The following is a 19,468-nucleotide window of genomic DNA, read 5'->3' as shown; positions in this document are numbered from 1 at the left end:
TGAAAACATCTCCTGAACCCTTCTCATTTTTTTATACAGAGCAAATCGGTGAATGAATGAAGCAGCCATCCTGCAGAGAGCTTATGCTTATTTATTTTAGGTAGTAACAGCTGCACGATCCAGGTCACCTTCTTTGAGTTCTTAAGTGTATTTTACTAGGTGGGACCACATCCTCGTTTTAAAGTTGACAGTATTTGTAGTAGCTAATGGCTGATGGCATGAGTATGAGTTGCGGTTTGAGGAAGGCCTCAGAGGGGAATGGTGATGGCTCCTGGCTAAACTATCTCCAATTAACACAAGAGAGAGAAGCAGCAGGAAACATCAGGAAACACATGGATGAACCATCTCATGGATCACTGACTACCAGACAGACTGCACTGTGTGAGACTGGGCTGTTTGATTTGGTGATGTGCAGTTCAGGAGCTACACGGGGAACTGTGGTGTCTCCATTCCTGTTCACCTTGCACACCTCAGACTTTAAGACTCGTACCACTGACAGAAATGAGCAAGGCACTAGTGTGGTTGACGAGTTGACAATGACATTGTTTTTTTTTTTTTTATCTGTAACGTTATTAGCTCATCCAGCAGGCATGTCCATCTTTTAGATACAGTCTGTGGTTTAAAACTACAGAGAATGTGAAAAGCTAGATGAATTAATGACATAAACTGAAGTTATACACACGCCGTTTTTAATCGATCCTTTCTCCCCTTTTTGTTCCGATTTGATCTAAAATTGTGCTTTCGTTTGTTTTCACGTGTTTTTACACACTTATTACGAATTTTAATTTCATGCACAGAAAAATAAGATATTCATCCAACAATTAACTTGTGTAAGTTATAAATCAACAAATCCATTTTTGGATCACATATTTAAATGTGTTCATTCTATGTAAAATCCCATGTGGAAAAGGAACAACGGAGGTTTGTGTTTCATGTGTTTTATATCCTCTTGCATTTAAATGACCTGAGAACAAGTAGATGAATGGATGGATGAATAGATGGATGGATGGATGGGTGAATTTAGTGTTAGAGGTAACGGGGCTCTTGATATATTTTCTGGAATGGATAACCCATCATTTGACCAAATGCACTGAATGATGCACTTGGCTCATTTTTAGGTATTCTCTCTCAGTGCCCCATCCAATGACCTCTGGCTGCTTATGGACTTTGAAAATATAATGAGCACCCTCTCGAGCAAACTAAATGCCAGGATCACCTGAGCTGCACTTTAGATTCATTTAATTTGCCGTGGAAAAAATGCACAAAGATGAATTAAAATGACCCCAAAATTGAAAGTAATAAATGTAATGAGAAAATGCCCAAAGAAAAGCAGAACAGAAAAATTCTGTTAAGTTCACAGAATAGAGCCATATCTGTACTTTGAACAAAACTAATTATGATGTGACTGGTTGCATAAAGGTAACATGTTGCTGTTTGGCAGGTTTGGTTTTTGATCATTTGATTATAGACAAAGGCATGAAATTGACAATGTCTCATTGCAGCTTGAAGAGACGACTGATGAAATCACTTGAGATAATCTCTCGAAACATTTAGAAGAAGAACATGCAAAACCTGCAAAAATTGAAAAAGGAATGTTTTTCATTATTCATTGCATCTTTAAAGTTTCATTGAGCCTTTGCTGTTAAATGTCATCTTTACACGTGCCAAGTCAGTGCTACCATATGTAGAAGCGTCACTGTGCTCCTTTCAGATTAATCCTGTGGATTGAGGTCAAATGACCCAGATCGGGTGTGTTTGATGTCGGCCGTTTTGTACACACAAGAACATTTTAGAGAAAGACTAAAACCCTCACATCACAGAAAAAACAAAGGTCCCTGTATGCAGTAAATCAACCCTCCACTAATTTCAAATTTCAACTTGAGTTATTTAGTCATGTCTTACGTTCTTCTTTTTAGAATAATGGAATTCCACAAAAAACTATATATTATTTGATATAAACTTTTACAGATTATTCATAAACTGACATTTTTGGATTCCTTCCTCAGATTTTGGGTATATTTTTGAGGCTTTTCATCAGTACCAACACTTCCACTCCCCTCAGTAGTGACAGATATCAGCTTCTTCAGACACTGCCATTTTTAATGCCCATTGACTCTGGAACTGTTTTTCTATTGTCTCTTCAATTTGATCCACTAGTGTTGCTGATTTCAAGACCTTTGGATGCACATTTTCTGCAGTGAGCATACTTTTGTAACGTTTTGGGATTTTGTAAGATTGTCTCTCTTACAGGCTGCACAGAAAAATGAAGGGAACACTAAAACAGCTTCTAGGAGCCTGGTGAAAGCAATGTTAAAGTTAAAAATTTTTACTGATACAGAGCAAAATGTTTTAACAAAAGTTCAAATCTGAAATCACAGACCAAGCCTGTTCAGTTGTGTTCATATATGCCTGACAGCCCCTGAGCATGTTTCTGATGAGACAGTGGACGGTGTCCTGGGGAATCTCCCAGAATATTTGGCAGGGTTGACACACTGAGGCCTTTCCCTTAGAGAGAGAGCAAAGAGTTCAGTCATTTGGGAGGGTTTTAGAGTAGAGCCGTTATTGGTCCACATTGAAAGGAGGAGCCATCTCAACTACCCTTGCGATCTGGCCCCCGGATAAGAGCAAGAAACTCCGGTCACACGAGGCCAGGCATTGCCCTTTGTCGGGAATCCAGGGCCCACTGCATCAGCATAAACTCTCGATGATGGATTCCATCCCAGCACCGTCGAGTACTTTACGGTGGCACTGACCTGTGAGCACTAAATGCCACCCTCATGGATTCTGTATCTGACAGTTTATTTGAATCAGGCACCTGAGTAGCCTGCTGGAGGCCATATTGTAGGTCTCTGGCAGTGCTCCCCCTGTTCCCCCCACAGTTATTACAGTTTGAAAATGTTAAGCTTTAGTTTAGCGTCTATTAGTTTGAGTCTTAGTTTTAGGCTTTAATGATTATTTTTGTATGCAGGGAATATATCAGAGGCAAAATAGTACAGGTATTACAATAAAAACACACAACCTTTTGAACGCAGTTGACTCAAAGTGTTGCAGACGTCCAAAGTCTCAATAAATATATCTGTCAAAGCCTCATCAGGCAAGTTTTAATACATGTTTTATTTATGTATTTATTTATACCAAATTAATTAAATCATTTCAGTCCAAAATTCAAAATTTTATTTGTATTTTAGTTAACAATTTTAAAAAATATATATAATTTTAGTTTTTAGTTTAGTTGTAGTTAACTGTAATAACCTTGGCTCCTCCTCACACCAAAGAGCAGAGAATGGTCCTGCTGGTGGTGACAGTAGGACAATAATGGTACATCTGATCAAACATCTTCCAGTTTCAAACTACCTGCAGGAACACAGCATTTAAACACACATCTGTGATGTATTTTATTTGTCTGCTAATTTGAAATCCAAAGGTTTGTACATATGTTTAATTATCTGTGTGTGCACTGCACTGAGCAGAGGGTGAGGACTTGGCAGTGCCTGCAAGACTGTTGGGCACATGACTGCCACCTCCCTTATCACGGCCACCACAGACTGCTTTTCTTTACAATCCTTCAAAGGGCCAGAAACTTAGTCAGTTGACAGTTCTCAAAGAAGATCAGCCATAGAGTCAATTGGAATCTATTTGTTCTAGATGTTAGTAAAACTATACAAATCTAACAAATTAACTTTTCAATCATCACTATTTCTGAATACCAGTATGTGCATCATAGGTTAGTACTTACTGTGCTATATCATCATTTTCGAATGCTTGCTTACAGTCAGCTTAAGTTGTATCAGGTAACATCAGGTAGTTTTAAATGTTAAACCATACAGTGGTAAATGGTAAGATAATGAACTGTGCTCATTTGTGTCTTTTTTAAATGATCTGTTCCCAAACTTTCTGTCAGGTCCCTTTCATCACTGCAATTTTTAAAAAAGCCAACCAAACCTAAAAACCACTGTATGCTGTAACTTCTGTTATTGGCTCTACAGTTCACCTGTTGTCATTTTCATTTGCACCTTCATTCAAATGGACATGCATGAGCTTTCTTTTTTAAAATTTTATTTTTAGGATGTAGAGCTCTTCTCTTCCTCATTCCATGTCTCCTCCATCAAAGTGACCTTTAGACTGACACAATCTGTAAGTCTTAAGAAGTCAAAGTCCCAATTCCTAAAATGCGTCTGAAGGAAAGAGGGCGCACTGGTGTTATCCTTAGCAAAACTCTTTTCAGCACTACCAGTTATAAAAGAGGCGTGACTTGCAAATGTAAATGTATAAGTAATAATTATATAAAATGATTTAACATTTCTGTTACCGGTGGTAGAACAATCCAAATATCGATAGTAGCAATACTGATGGTGTTGGTGTTGAATTGATCCAAGCACGATAGGATCAATACTTTGTTTCTGTCCCACTGAATTGTGTTAAGTAAATTATTTTAGGGGGAATTAAAAAATATACCTCACGCATTCATTCTGAAAAATGCCGCCTGCATCTTTTTGTGATGTCATGTCTATTTTATTTGTAGCCTGTAGCAGTTTGAACAACAGAGGTTCACCCGAAGTGTTTTAGAGACATGTACATTTACATTCCAGAGCTTCAAAGAAACAAAACCCTGTTTTAGAATACATGAATAACTGGAAGGAGTGTTTTATTCTTTGTTGTGTTGTCTATTGTGGATTTAGTGGTCATTAAAATGTGTTCAGAAACTGATGACAACTCATGTAATAAGTCCTGCCACTCTGATCTCCCCAACACAAGCTGCTTATGATGGTTATCAGTATTGGTACTGGCAATACTTACTTCAGTACTTGGCATAGATCATGCCAATATTTGCAGTAACCCACAGCACTACTCTTATCCTTCTTTGTGTGTGTGTTTGTAATAAACACACAAAAATGTATAACATCCTCATTTTTTCCTTACATTACAAAGAGGAAATATAATTAAAGCTAAATTCATAACAATGCCAAGCTCATCTGACAGAGATTAAAGTGCAGCAGTAGACCAGACAGACATTTTCAGAAGCAATCCATATGAATTTAATATAATTAAATTATAACTAATTATTAATTATAATTAATTATTAAAATATTATATAACTATTAAATTATTATATTAAAGACATGTACTTTGTTTAAACGCTTAAAACGCCAGAATCTATTGTCTTTTTCTCCGCTGTGGTGTTTCCACGCCACTCCAAATCAGGGTCTAGGGATGGTGACAAAAAACAAAAAAGCTGGGCTGCTCGGATCACGATCTAAAACGGAGACGGGGCAGGCAGCGCCGCCCTCTGTGGTGCGCAACAGCTCAACGTCAGGCAGCGGCTCACTCAGGAAATTCAAATAGCGATCTGTCCACAACACAGCCGCACGCATCTTTATGCTCCAAGGTCATCGCAGCCGGCAGCCCGCGGAGGACACGCACGCACAGCCTCCTTCAGAAGGTAAAGTAACATCCAGTGGCCGGTTGTCATTGACTGCAGTGAAGGACGCGCCGACGTTGCCGGTGAGCCCGAGGATTAACCGAGCGATGCAGGGATGCGTGTGTGCTGCGGCGAATGAGCGCTGTAGCCTGTCAAGACAGCGGCTTGCGGCGCTGCAAGTGTCCCAGTCGGATGGGTGACCGCATTTTATGATGCGTTCAGGAGCCTTTGAAGAGAGGAGAGAAGGGAAACCCATCTGCCGCTTTGCTGTCAGTTGTCGCAGGTGGAAGAGCTGAGGTGCACAGTCCTAAAATATATTTGCACTGATTTTTGGGCTGTTTTGAAGCATCCGGTTTAGCAGGCCGTGAGCATTAAGACTGGCTTCATCCGGTCAATATCCGGTCTCAATCAGCAGCATCATATGATTAGGCTGCAGTGCTGAGGAATCACTCTCCGGTTCCTGCGCCTTTCCAGCTATAGGCATTTCTGATCGAGTCGAACTTTGAAAGAGAAAAAAGTATATTATTATCTTAGGATGTCACAAGTATTTATGTCCACGTCAGGTCTGGTTCACTCCTGCTCAGTTGGTGATCTGTATGAATAACTTCACATTCTGCATGTGATGAATACCCTATGTGTATTTAGCTTAAATGGCAAAAAGCTTACACGACCCCAGTTTTAGGTTTGAGTAGAAGTGAAAAAATGAAGTCTGTAGTTTGTAATCTATGATCCTGTCGTGCAAGTTGGCTGTGACAGAGCATCTTAGCAGGTTATCAAATATGTGGTTGTAACAGCGCCCTCCGTGGTGAGATGCTAAAATGCTAAAGCACAGGCAGAGTTGTAAACTGAAGATCATTAAGTTCTAGGTGGCTTACAGTAGCTAGTATAAACCGGATTTATCAAACCACTTGTGGCCATAGGAGCAGAACTGAAATGTTCTGAGTCGAGTTTCAGTGTGTTAAATGTCTCATGAGTACAACTTTTCAGTCACAATTTGTTATTAAAAAGTAACGTCATTTTAATGACATTTTGCTAGCAGATGAAAAGGTCTTTTGCATCCATTATTTATTTGCATTAGATTTACATGGGACTATGCATAAACTTTAAAAAAAAAAAAACTTTAAAAAGCTCACAATTTTTGGAAATACTGTTTTTAACTTTCTTGCTGAGAGTCTGATAATAATATTGTTACCCGCACCAAAAAAATGAAACTACCATCAGCAGCTAGTTAGCTTAGTATAGCATATAAACTGGTCAGCAGCTAGCTTGCTTTGTACCAAAGGAAAGAAAAATAAAACATGCTTCAGCTCCTCCAAAGCTCACCAGTTAACATGTCAAATCTGTACATCTGTGTTGTTTTATGAGGAGATGTGTGGGACAGTTTTTTGACCAGGTGCAAGCACGGCTAACCAGCGAAAACTTATAATTGCTATAAAGTAATACGTGTGATATTAGTCATCTGTGCTCCTTTAACTTACTTTACTGATATGTCCGGAATTTTCTTATGATTAGAATTTCCATTTTAGCTTTTTTTTAATATCCTAAGTTTGTCATATCATGCCCTTCCATCAGAAACGAAGTTAGCATTTTTCTCTATTTAGTCTCCGTCCTATTTTTGTTGCTTTTAATGTTGTCTTGTCTGTAGATTTAACCTAAACAGTCTGCAGTTTACAATGTCCACACTGTTTGTTTCTCCGAAAGCAGTGACCTTTCTGACCATGTGGGCAGAAATCTTAAAATGTGTGTTGTTGTTTGTTTTTAACTAAGTTACTCTTTGACTAGCATTTATGTCTTTGCCCGAGGAGATTGTTGTTGTAAATGTTATACTTACAGTTGTGGTCAGAAGTTTACATTCACTCTTCATGAGCATGAATGTCATGGTAATTTATTTGAACTTTTTTTCTGGGTGGAATGATTGTACAGCATATATCTTTAATGTTTTTTAAGAAAAACAAGAATCAGGTGAACAAATTTGAATTCATTTTATATTTGTCTCTAATGCACACAGGGCCAGTATTCATAAAGACTCAAATATATAGATTCATTTAAATCAATTAATAATTGAATTGGTTCTAGGGCTAGGTTTCAAAGGCTTATTCAGTTTATCTTTGCGAGCATAAAACGTATTTGTTTGACAGCATTCCAATACTCAAAACAATGGGGAAGTCCAGCTAACTCCACAATTTTCAAACTGACACAAATTAGGAAAGTCTCTTGAGGTTCATAAGTACAAGTTGTTTTTATGTGTCATCACTTTTCCAAAATCTGCATGAAGAGCTAAACCGTCAATCTAAGGTGAGAGGAAATTGGTTAGGAGAACCAGAAACAATCCAGGAATCACCACGGCTCCGGCTTGCCATGAATTGAAAAGTGCTGAAACCCCACCATAACTGTCCACGTAGAAGTGAGTTTTAGATGGACATGGGCCAAGGGTGCTAACCAGCAAAAGAAACCCTTGCTCCAAAATACACAACTTCAAGCTCAATTGAAATTTGCAGCTATACACATAAAAAACAAAATGCCTATATAGCTTTTTTTTTTTTTGGTCACATTAACAAGAGGTACAGTATGTTTGAATGGTGTCACGGTCCTGGGTCTTATGACCCAGTGTTTTGAGTTTCAGTTCTTTTGATGTTCATAGTGTATGTTTAAGCTTATCAGGTTTCCTAAGTTTATTTGTTATCATGCCTAAGTGTTTCTAGTTCTTATTATTTCCCCCTCGTGTTCCAACTATGTTAAATCTCCCTTGCCCTTCGTGTGTTTCATGTCTGTTGTCTTATGTTGTTATGTCTGCCTCTCATGTTCCTGTTTCATTTTGGAGAGATCTCGTGTTTTTATATTATGGATTATGTTTTGAGTCCTTTGTGGTACTGTTTCGTGTTTCCCTAGATCTCAGTTATGGTTATCTTAGGTTTTGCTCTTTGGCTTCGTCATATGGCTTCCCTGTGTTCCATGTTATGTCCACTGTGATGGTTTTGTACCATATTTCAGGTTCCTATATTCTGTCTCCCCAGTTGCTGTTAAGTTTGCATGTTTAGAATTCAGTCAGTGTGTTTCCTGTTTTACTTTGAAGGTCCATGTCTCATGTGAGTGTTTCTAGTTTTGCTTCCCTTGCCTCGTCCTGCTTTATTACCCTCAGCTGTTCCTCCATGTGTTCCCACTTCCCCTAATCACCTCCTGTGTATTTAAGTCCTCTGTTTTCAGTGTGTGATTGTCAGGTCGTCTGTTGTCCACGCCATGTTTCCCATGCCATGCTTCCAAGTTTCTTGCCTAGGTTTTTCTTATTGCTTGTTTAGATTCCCCAGTTTAGGTTTGTGTTAATTTTGCTTCAGTTTGCCTTGCCCTTTGTTTGTACCTCTTCTACTAGCCTTATTAAACGGCTCGCCTTTTGTTAACATTTCAAGTTCTGTTCCCTGTTCCTTGGCGTCTGCGTTTTGGGTCCTTTTTCAATTCATACAGTCTGCCCTCGCCAGACTGTGACAAATGGAGTTAAGGTGAGGCTGTCAAACCTGAGAACACTGTTCCAACTGGGATGATCTGATATCCTCGTGTCGATGTTGTTCCCAAATCATCATAATAAATGTTGTTCCAGGTTCAACATTGCAAGTGACCAATCACATTGTTGTGACGTCCCCCTTTTGTGCCTTTGAAAAATACCGCCTTAAAAAAAATCTACTTCACTTGTGACAAGAGAAACCGCTTCTGTCCGCCGATCCAGGAACTTGAATTCTTTGCATTTCAGGATACTTTCCTTTAATAAACGGTAAGCATTATACATATTTGTGGCGTGGGTGTGGTCCTTGGCCAGCTGCAGAGGAGGGGTGACGCAGTGAGCTCCCGGGGCGGCGCAGGGGCGGGGTGAACAGGTGTGCTGGGATCTGACAGTGATTGTGTCTCTTTATATGTTGGCAGTGACAGACGGAGACGGAGGTGACAGCAGAGAAAGAGAGCGCGGGAGTATATGTGTCCACGTACAACCCCGAGTTTAATAAATAGTTCTGCATTGTCAAAGTCGCTCCACTGGTGCCGAAACCCAGTCGTGATGTCCGGTCCCCTGCCGGCTCCCCCTGCTCCCCCGGCGGCGCCGCCGCCCGCCCCGCCGCCCGCCCAGCCGCTGCAGATCTTGGGCCAGATGATGGTGGACATGGCGGCGATGGCGGCTCGTCAGGCGGCCACGCAGGACCAACAGTTGGCGTTGCTTCGCCTGCAATCGGAGCAGCAGACCGCGGCTCTGGGGCAGCTGCTGGGGAATGCGGCCGCGCCGGCTCCCGCCCCTCCGCTGTCGGTGACGTTGCACCGGATGCGGGATGGGGAGGACCCGCTGGTTTTCATCGAGGCTTTCCAGGCCACGGCGGTGGCCTGTCGTTGGCCGGAGGAGGAGTGGGCCGCCCGGCTGCTGCCGCTTCTGTCGGGTGAGGCCCAGACGGCGGCGCTGAGCCTGCCCCCCGGCTCGCGGGGGGTGTTCGAGGACGTGTGCCGGGCGGTGCTGGATCGTTTGGGGCTCTCCCCAGAGGATTACCGCCGTCAGTTCCGGGCCAGCAGGATGTCGGGGGGGGGAGCGGCCGTTTGCCTGGGCTCGGCAGCTGGAGGATGCGGCAGCAAGGTGGCTGCGACCGGGCCCCTCGGCTGGGGAGACGCGGATGCTGAACATGGTCGTCCTCGAGCAGTTCGTGGGAGGCCTGCCCGAGGCGACGGCTCGTTGGGTTCGCTGCCACCGCCCGGCGGATTTGACGGCGGCGGTGACGCTGGCAGAGGACCATCTGGCGGCCGACCCGGTACCGGGCCGTGAGGAGCCGCGGCGGGGCGCCCGTGTTCCGCCGCCCAGGCCACCGGCGGCGGCGTCGCAGAGGAGAGGCGGCGGCCCTGCGGGAACGGAGCAGGCAGCAGGGTGGAGCCCCAGGAACCCGTTCCGGCCGCTGCTTCCCGCCGGAACCCCGGCGGCCGCCGAGGTTGCCCCGGAGCCACGGGGAGCCGCACAGACGCCGGGGCCGGACTGTTGGAAGTGTGGGCGGCCGGGGCACCTGCGCCGAGACTGTCCGCTCATGGAGGTGGGGCAGGTGTTCCGCGTTGCCGGCGCTCCAGCGCCCGCCCCCGGTCCAGGAGTGACGTACCGCGTGCCGGTAAGGTGTCAAGGGGGTATTCGCCATGCTTTGGTGGACACGGGCTGCACGCAGACTCTGGTCCACCAAAGTTTGGTTCGCCCCGGGGCATTGTTGGAGGCTGACTGGGTGGAGGTTAAATGTGTGCACGGGGATATTCACAAGTACCCAGTAGTGTCACTGTTGCTGAAATTCAGGGGCAAAACGCATAGAGTGAAGGCGGCGGTTAGCCCGCGCCTGTCGCATCCCCTTATTTTGGGTACGAATTGGCCGGGGTTCCACAGCTTACTGGGGCAGTACGCGGGGATGCGATCGCGGTCTGTAAATTCGTGTGACGTTTGCGCGGCGCTCGGCGGTGACGCGGGGTCGACCGACGCTGACTCTGGGGGGGAGGAGGAGGCGGGGACTTCCACGGAAGCCCCGCCGCCTCCCGTTGTGTACCCCACGGAAGATTTTCCACTAGAGCAGTCTCGGGACGACACCCTACGCTCAGCCTATGACCAAGTGATGGATATTGATGGTCGCTCGGTGCGCCCCGACGCTGCGCGAACGTACCCTCATTTCCAATTGCGGAACGATCGGCTTTATAGAGTGAGCCGTGACACTCACACTAATGAAATCCGCACACAGTTATTGGTGCCGCAAAGCCGCCGGGAAATGATTTTCCAGGCGGCTCATTCGAACCCCATGGCAGGGCACTTGGGTGGCGAGAAAACTCTGGAGCGCATAATGGCCCGATTCTATTGGCCGGGCATTTGGGCCGACGTGCGCCGCTGGTGTGCGTCGTGCCCCGAATGCCAGCTGGTTAACCAGCCGGCCGTGCCAAAGGCGCCGTTGCGCCCATTACCGCTGATGGAGATCCCGTTTGAGCGTATTGGCATGGATCTCATCGGGCCATTGCACCGGAGTGCACGCGGCTATCGCTTTGTGCTGGTCCTGGTGGACTACGCAACGCGGTACCCGGAAGCAGTGCCGCTACGCACCATTTCAGCGAAGAGCGTGGCGCAGGCACTGTTTCAGGTCATCTCCCGAGTCGGTATTCCGAAAGAAATACTGACTGACCAGGGCACGTCGTTCATGTCGCGCACATTGCGGGAACTGTACGAATTACTGGGTATTAAATCTATTCGGACCAGCGTCTACCACCCTCAGACTGATGGGTTGGTGGAGAGGCTGAATAAGACTTTAAAATCCATGATTCGTAAGTTCATTCGCGAGGATGAACGCAATTGGGATCGCTGGTTAGACCCTCTGTTGTTTGCAGTGCGGGAGGTGCCCCAGGCCTCCACGGGATTTTCTCCCTTCGAGCTGTTATACGGCAGGAAGCCGCGGGGGGTGCTCGACCTGATTAAGGAAAACTGGGAGGAAGGTCCGAGCCCTGCGAAAAGTGAAATTCAGTACGTGCTGGACCTGCGAGCAAAGCTGCACACACTGGGGAGGCTCTCACGGGAGAATTTGCTCCAGGCCCAGCAGCGGCAGCGACGCCTGTACGACAGAGGGGCTAGACTCAGGCAATTTTCACCGGGAGATAAGGTGCTTGTGTTACTTCCTTCTTCCAGCTCTAAATTGCTCGCCAAGTGGCAAGGACCCTTCGTGGTCACACAGCGAGTGGGGGACATTGATTATGAAGTGGTACGGTCGGACAGGGGCGGGGCCACGCAGATTTACCACCTCAACCTCCTCAAAGCCTGGAGGGAGGCGGAGACCGCTTCTCTAGTGAGCTTGGTAAGAGGGAGAGATGAGTTGGGGCCGGAGGCGCCAAAGTCTAGCATCCCCGCCTCCCTCCATTGCAGTGACCATCTCACACAGGCCCAGAGGGCGGATGTTGCTGCATTGCAACAGCGCTTTGCCGACGTGTTCTCCCCCTTGCCCGGCCGTACTTCTCTCATAGAGCACCATTTTGAGACGCGGCCTGGCGTGACGGTGCGTACAGGCTGCCGGAACATAGAAGGCAAATTGTTTTCCGGGAATTGAAGGAAATGCTGAGGCTGGGAGTAATAGAAGAATCACACAGTGCTTGGTGTAGCCCCATCGTCCTTGTAGTAAAGAAGGATGGGTCTATACGGTTCTGTGTCGATTATCGCAGAGTGAATGAGGTGTCACGTTTTGATGCTTATCCCATGCCCCGGGTCGACGAGCTCCTGGACCGGTTGGGCACCGCTCGCTTTTTTACGACTCTGGATTTAACCAAGGGCTACTGGCAGATTCCCTTGTCTCCAGAGTCCCGGGAAAAGACGGCCTTCTCCACTCCGTATGGGTTGTACCAATTCGTGACGCTTCCGTTCGGCTTGTTCGGCGCCCCTGCCACTTTTCAGCGCCTCATGGACCGGGTGCTGCGGCCCCACGCTGCCTATGCTGCCGCCTACCTAGACGACGTCATCATTTACAGTGACACGTGGGCGGGGCATGTGCGGTGTGTGGCCGCGGTGCTGGAGTCCCTGAGGCAGGCGGGGCTCACGGCCAACCCGAAGAAGTGTGCGGTTGGACGGAGGGAGGTACAGTATTTGGGGTACCACTTGGGGAGCGGGCAGGTGCGACCTCAAGTGGAGAAGACGGCGGCGATTGCATCCTGCCCGCGTCCCAAGACGAAAAAAGAGGTGAGACGGTTTCTGGGGCTGGCCGGCTATTACCGGCGGTTCGTCCCAGGGTTCGCGGACCTGACCAGCCCCCTGACTGATCTCACCCGCAAGGGTGCCCCAGATCTGGTCCAGTGGACGGAGCGGTGCCAGGCGGCGTTTGTGCAGGTGAAACGGGCTCTCTGTGGAGAGCCGCTGCTGTTCACACCTAACTTCTCCCTCCCTTTTTGTCTGCAGACTGACGCCTCGAGCAGAGGGCTGGGGGCCGTTTTGTCCCAGCAGGTGGGGGGAGTTGACCGGCCGGTCGCTTACATCAGCCGGAAGCTCACGGACCGCGAGTCACGGTACAGCACCGTGGAGAAGGAGTGCCTGGCAATCCGGTGGGCGGTCGACTCCCTTCGCTACTACCTCCTGGGCCGCCCGTTCACCCTCTGCTCGGACCACGCCCCGCTGCAGTGGCTCCACCGCATGAAGGATGCCAACGCCCGGATCACTCTGTGGTATCTGGCCATGCAGCCCTTTAAGTTCAAGGTGATCCATAGGCCGGGCGCGCAGATGGTCGTGGCCGATTTCCTCTCTCGCTCGCGGGGGGGGGAGTAGGTTCGGCCGGATGGGCCCCGGCCTCAGTCGGGCGGTGGGGATGTGTGGCGTGGGTGTGGTCCTTGGCCAGCTGCAGAGGAGGGGTGACGCAGTGAGCTCCCGGGGCGGCGCAGGGGCGGGGTGAACAGGTGTGCTGGGATCTGACAGTGATTGTGTCTCTTTATATGTTGGCAGTGACAGACGGAGACGGAGGTGACAGCAGAGAAAGAGAGCGCGGGAGTATATGTGTCCACGTACAACCCCGAGTTTAATAAAAAGTTCTGCATTGTCAAAGTCGCTCCGGCTGGTATTTCTTGGGTCCACCGTTACAATATTGTCCTTACAGAGGCGGTTTCTCTTCCCGCAAGTGAAGTAGATTTTTTGAAGGCGTTTGTTTTTTTTCGATGTCGCGGATGACGTCAGCAGAAGGTCACTTGCAATGTTGAACTTGGAACAACATTATTTATGATGACAAGGGAACAACACGAACACGAGGATATCAGATCGTCCGTACCAACTGTCAGGCACGGTGGTGGTATCATCATGCTCTGGGCCTGTTTTGCACAGTGGATGGAATAATGAAGAAGGACTACCTTCAAATTATTTAACTTCACTTCACATCAACAGCTGGATGATAGAAACTTGGACACAACTGGGTTTTCTAACAGGACAGGACTGTTTTGGAAACCTGCTAAACCTCTGGATTAGGTTTCATTAGTATGACCTCATGAACACTAAACATGGCGTATACTCCACACTGAGAAAATATGTTACTTACTTACTGTTAATCACTTAACATCCAGAATAGTCAAACTACAGCCAGGCCTTGGGTTTCAGCATTGTTATTTTGTCATGTAAAACCCATGTAAATGCACTCTGACAGCAGCTGCCTCCTCAACAGTGTACTGCAAATCACGAAAACACAACAGTTAAGAATAAGTAAGAGGGTCAAAGATTCCAAGTACGGAGCAAGCCTCCAGACTCCACAGATCAGCTCGATAAAACGTCCACAGGATGTCCCTAAACATGGCCTATCCAGAAGCTTAACCCACAAGACCCAAAGGATCTGGTACCACAGGTCACCCTCAGAAGTTCCATACCTTGATGGATCAGCAGTACAGTTGCAAGGGTTTGAAAAATAGTGATAGTTCACAAATGAAAAAAAGTTAGCTCCCTACATTAAAAAGAGAAAAGAAAGAGCAAAGAGCAGACTCAAACTGATTCTACCTGATTCTTATTTGAAAGATGGAAATCATGCCAGATGTGAACCCACCCATGACACACCATCACAGAACCACTCGGCACTGATCAAAAACTACAAAAACAGTTTCTTTGGACTCTTATGATGGCTAGTTAAGTTTTTTTTGGTACCCTATTCGTCAAGTAATAAGGTACAAAAAGTACAAATATTCTGAGCAACAGAATTAGTATCATTACATAACATTAGTATCCTTCCCCCCATACACATTTCTAGACATGACTAACGTTTGCTGTCTGACTACTAAATATAACATGATTACAGTTCTGTGACCTTCATGACATGGTCAGAGGTGTGTAGCGGAGAGGGAGCTCAGGATTGGATGTTTAATATGGGTGTTGGCAGCCCATATGGAAAAGTGAATAAGCCTCCCAGCATGCTCTTGTGTCCACACATGGAATTTATTTTCTAAATCAAGGCATCCCGGAGTTAGTAAAAGGCCAGAAGCTGAGGAGAAAGGGAACTACAGTGTTAGTGTACTTTATGGGGAGACCCTCTGCCTGATGGCCTTTTTAATCAGAAAGCAGATTTTAAAGGAATTATTTCTTTGTGAAAGAATATGGGCGAGTGTGTTTGCCTGACTGCTGAAGTGAGATTAGATTGTTGTTGTGATGATAAGAAGATGGCATGTGTGCTTTAGTCAACATTTAGAGAGGTGTTTATTGGGTTAATAATGAACTTCTATTTTAACAATGGGTGTACTGTTACTTGGAGGTTACCTTAGAGCTAATCTTCCATTGCCATAACTTCAAGTCCCAGCATGAGGCTTTGGCGGAGTCAGGAGGAGGCGGGGGGCATGCTGGCAAGCTGAGTGTAGAGGTCAAGTTTCCTTTTGTACTTACAGGATATGTTCACCTGAATAGCTTTTAAGTGAAGCTTTTGAGTATTTCTTCTGTTCAAGGTCTTCACAAATACAGACAAATCCTACGCTTTAATTTATCTCCTCCAGGTAAAACCGGTGTCCTCTTGCTCCGTAACTCTGATTTAGTTAACCTTCTGTTGTCCTTCATTACAATTCAAGTCTTACAAGGCTCCACAAAAGCCCATTAAAAAACATTAGTAATTGACCACTGCTCAACCTTCCACTATCAGTAAAAGTGGAAAAAGTACTTCAACATATAAGAATTCAAAGAAAACTTTTAATTAGATGTGAACATGAAAATGTGGAATTGTTGCTCTTCTGAAGGATGTCTTTGCTGTTCTTTTCATCCTCCTTTAATGGCCCCTGAAGGCTACCTTTAAAAGGTGTCTGCAATATCTCTCTCAGGAAACTATAATTAACCTCCATCTAAAAATAATAACTGGATGTTGAAGTTGTGTTGGCAGAGTTTGAGAATCATGATTCCCTTAAGGAGATATTAAAGTTTAAACCTGTGGTAATCAGTGTTTTTGTAATAACAATAAATCAAGTTCTCAATGTGTTTTGTACAAGGAGTTGTTGCACTTACTGTTTTAGAGTCTTTAAGCTTTTCTAATGTGATTTTTTATGGCCTCTAGCTTTACTGCAGAGCCGATATAGGATATTTAAGCCTGATACAGATATCAATATTAGGTAATCTGATATATGAGACAATATTATTTATTTTTGAGATACATCAAATAAACAGTTTTCACTTCAATTTGTTATGTTTAGTTATTTATTTACTCATTTTAGCTCTGCACCATTCTGCCCGGATCATCTGGTTGTTGTGTTTTTGGTGTGGATGACAAAGTTTTCAATGTCAACACACGTGACGTGGCTGGAGGATGTTTCTCTCGTCTCATCTGCTTCTTCATCATTCAGTTATCGGGTGTTATAAATTCAGATACTAATAGATTGGCAGAATGCTAATGTCAGATTTGGATCTACACATGATCATATGTAGTCATTGATTTGCTGCTACTACCGTTAGCAGGAAATGCAGTAGGTCTGGTGTGCCAACTCAAAGAGGGCAAAGTTCATTTATTCCTCTTTACTGACATGAAATCCAACACTGAGTCTCAGCTTTGTCCTTGTTGTGAATGAAACCTGACATTCTTCTTCATGTCTTGGCTTCCTACCAAGGCACTAAGTGATGTCTTTCTAGGACACACACATACACATTCACACAAAAACACAAACACACAGATGTGAGCAGACCTGTTTGCACGGAGAACATTTCTTGTCATAATGCACAGTTACTGTAACCTTAACCTGTCACGACTAACCAAACTCTAACCTTACCCTACAAACAAAGACTTGTAGCTCAAACAGCACACACATTCTGTCCAGTATGTAACCCAGCTTTTGCCAGTTCTATGATTTGATTATAGAAACTCTATTTTGGTTTCTGCTCCCCTTGCCGTGTCCTTGCTGCCCCCTCCACTGAGCTCTGTTGTCCGGATAAGACTCATCAGGGTGAAGTCAGGTGGTCAATTCAAGTGCACTGAGATCACACAGGCCCAAAAAAACTCAGTCTGTTCAGCTTGAGCGACTCTGTGCATGGCTCCACACTTGTTGAGAAATGCGGTTTCACAGTCGCTCTGTAGAACACTTTCTAACATGGTGACTTGTGATGGATTCTTTGGGGGATTTATTATGATGCTTGAAAAATGCGGTTAATCCAAATCAGTGCCAGTTGGCCAATCCTTCCTCTTGGGTCAGAGTGAGATATCTTTAAAAATACTTGGCAGATATTACTGGAAAATAATGAATTCAGCTCATTTTGACTTGTCTTCTATTGCCGTCTTCCAATCAAGATTTCTGTTTACGTTGGTTTCTGCCAAAACACAAAGTAAGCTTCATGTATCCTTTGTGTTATTATTAGATAGCTGTTTCATGTCACTGAGCTAATGCTAGGTAGATAACATAGCAGTCATATATATATAAAAAGCAAAAGAAGAAAAGTGCTAATATGTTTCCTAATCATGTTTCCTGAACTCAGTGGAAAACATTGCTAGGCCAAGGAAACATGCTAAAAAAACATATAATAAGAAGACATAAGAACTTCAGGAAAGATTGTGATTGAATCTTAATTCACTGACATTGGACCACTAAATAATATGACTGTGGATCTTTCTGACATGGTTCTGCTAGAAAATGGACAATGGGTTTTTCATAGGTTTGGGCTAAATGATCGATGACCCAGTGAATGTATACGCAGATGGAGGACAGAAGCTGCTCTGTGTCTAACATGCTGCTTTGGAAAGACTTCACAGCTACAGTCATATTTTATGACCACTGTAAACGAGCCCTTATTTATTATGTGAAACATACAAATACTCACCATGGCAATCAGCCCATCAGTGCTGGTACTTAGTCAAACTAGCATACTGGTCTGTAACTGCTGACCTCTGTGGAAGACAAATCTGAAAAAAATTCCAGACAGGAGTCAATAAAGTTTTATTAGCACCTTGACAATGAATTATGTTTGGTTGGTGAGTTGGAATGTTTTATTCTAAAAGTGGTCTTTCAAGTGGGTGTGGTTGTACAGTCCTGTTGTTGTCACCTGACTTGTTCCTTGGCACTGTTTTATAACCCACCAGCTTTGACCCAAGCAGCAGTCAGGGCTGTAGTAGCTGCTCTCATGATCACTGGTGTGAAGGGCACAGGGGAGACGGCACATGACACTGATCTGGAAGGAAGTAAGTGTTGACTTTGTAACGACCGAACAGTGACTTTACTTTGTTTGACTTCTTGTGTACTTATATGGTTGATCATAAACCAGATCCATCAAGCTTGTGCGGACAATTCCCTTTTTTTACCTACTAGATCTTTTATGACCAATCTGTTTGGAGCTTCATATTAACAGCCATCAATTTATAAGCTGCTTATGGGTTCTGAGGATCCTTCGTGCACTGTTGTCACGTTCAATCAATCAAAACTAGTATTTCCACCAATTGCCGCTCTGGACAGTCTGTAATCTGATTAGCATGGATTAGACCTACTATATGAAACTCCGGGAAGAAAGACTAATCTTTAACTTTGATTAAAGGGGCAATACAAGATATATATATAGAGGACAGTTTTTAGCACAAGTGATGTTTTGCTTAAATCATTCACTTATTTAAAACACAGTTCCACAACTATTGAATTCCAAAATAAAAGCAAATTTAATCATTCCCCTTTGGCTTTTAATTATTATTATCTGAACTATACAGGATTTTTAAGACCAGTACCAATACGATATCAGTTTGGATATCCAATATATCTGCCAATATGGTAAAGGAAAAACAGACAAAAGGAAGGAAAAACACAATATTCCTTTTGCTTGCTAGCCAGGTAGAGTCATTCATCCATCAACACAGTGCCTGTTTTTTATCACTTGAACACAGTGATGCACATTGAAACTAGTCAGTGCCTGTGTGGCTCATTTAGTCACAAAAGTCCATACAACATTGTTAGTATAGTTTACTTGTTATATGAGTTGAAAATCTACTTGGAGGAACTGTTCTAGTTGGCTAAAAGCGAAATGCATCTACTACACAAAATCTCTACAGACTTGCTACAGCCGCACGTCTCAGGGCCCCTGAAGTTTCTTATTTACTGGTGCGTTCCAGTTGAAGTGGAAAGTTAGAA

General features: G+C 44.7%; 1 protein-coding gene across 2 annotated transcripts in view; it reads left to right on the top strand.

The window, feature by feature from the left end:
* Positions 1-5,318: 5,318 nt before the first annotated feature.
* LOC308399740 (monocarboxylate transporter 2) overlaps positions 5,319-19,468 on the top strand; it is a 32,474-nt gene continuing 18,324 nt past the window's right edge. For both annotated transcript variants that reach the window (XR_013972248.1, XM_080887173.1), the window contains exon 1: positions 5,319-5,440. The gene's annotated coding sequence lies outside the window, so the exon portion shown is untranslated. The remainder of the gene's footprint in view (positions 5,441-19,468) is intronic.

Source organism: Rhamphochromis sp. 'chilingali' (genome assembly GCF_963969265.1).
Source record: "Rhamphochromis sp. 'chilingali' genome assembly, chromosome: 7".
Lineage (NCBI taxonomy): Eukaryota > Metazoa > Chordata > Actinopteri > Cichliformes > Cichlidae > Rhamphochromis > Rhamphochromis sp. 'chilingali'.
This window is presented reverse-complemented; position numbering and strand designations above follow the sequence as displayed.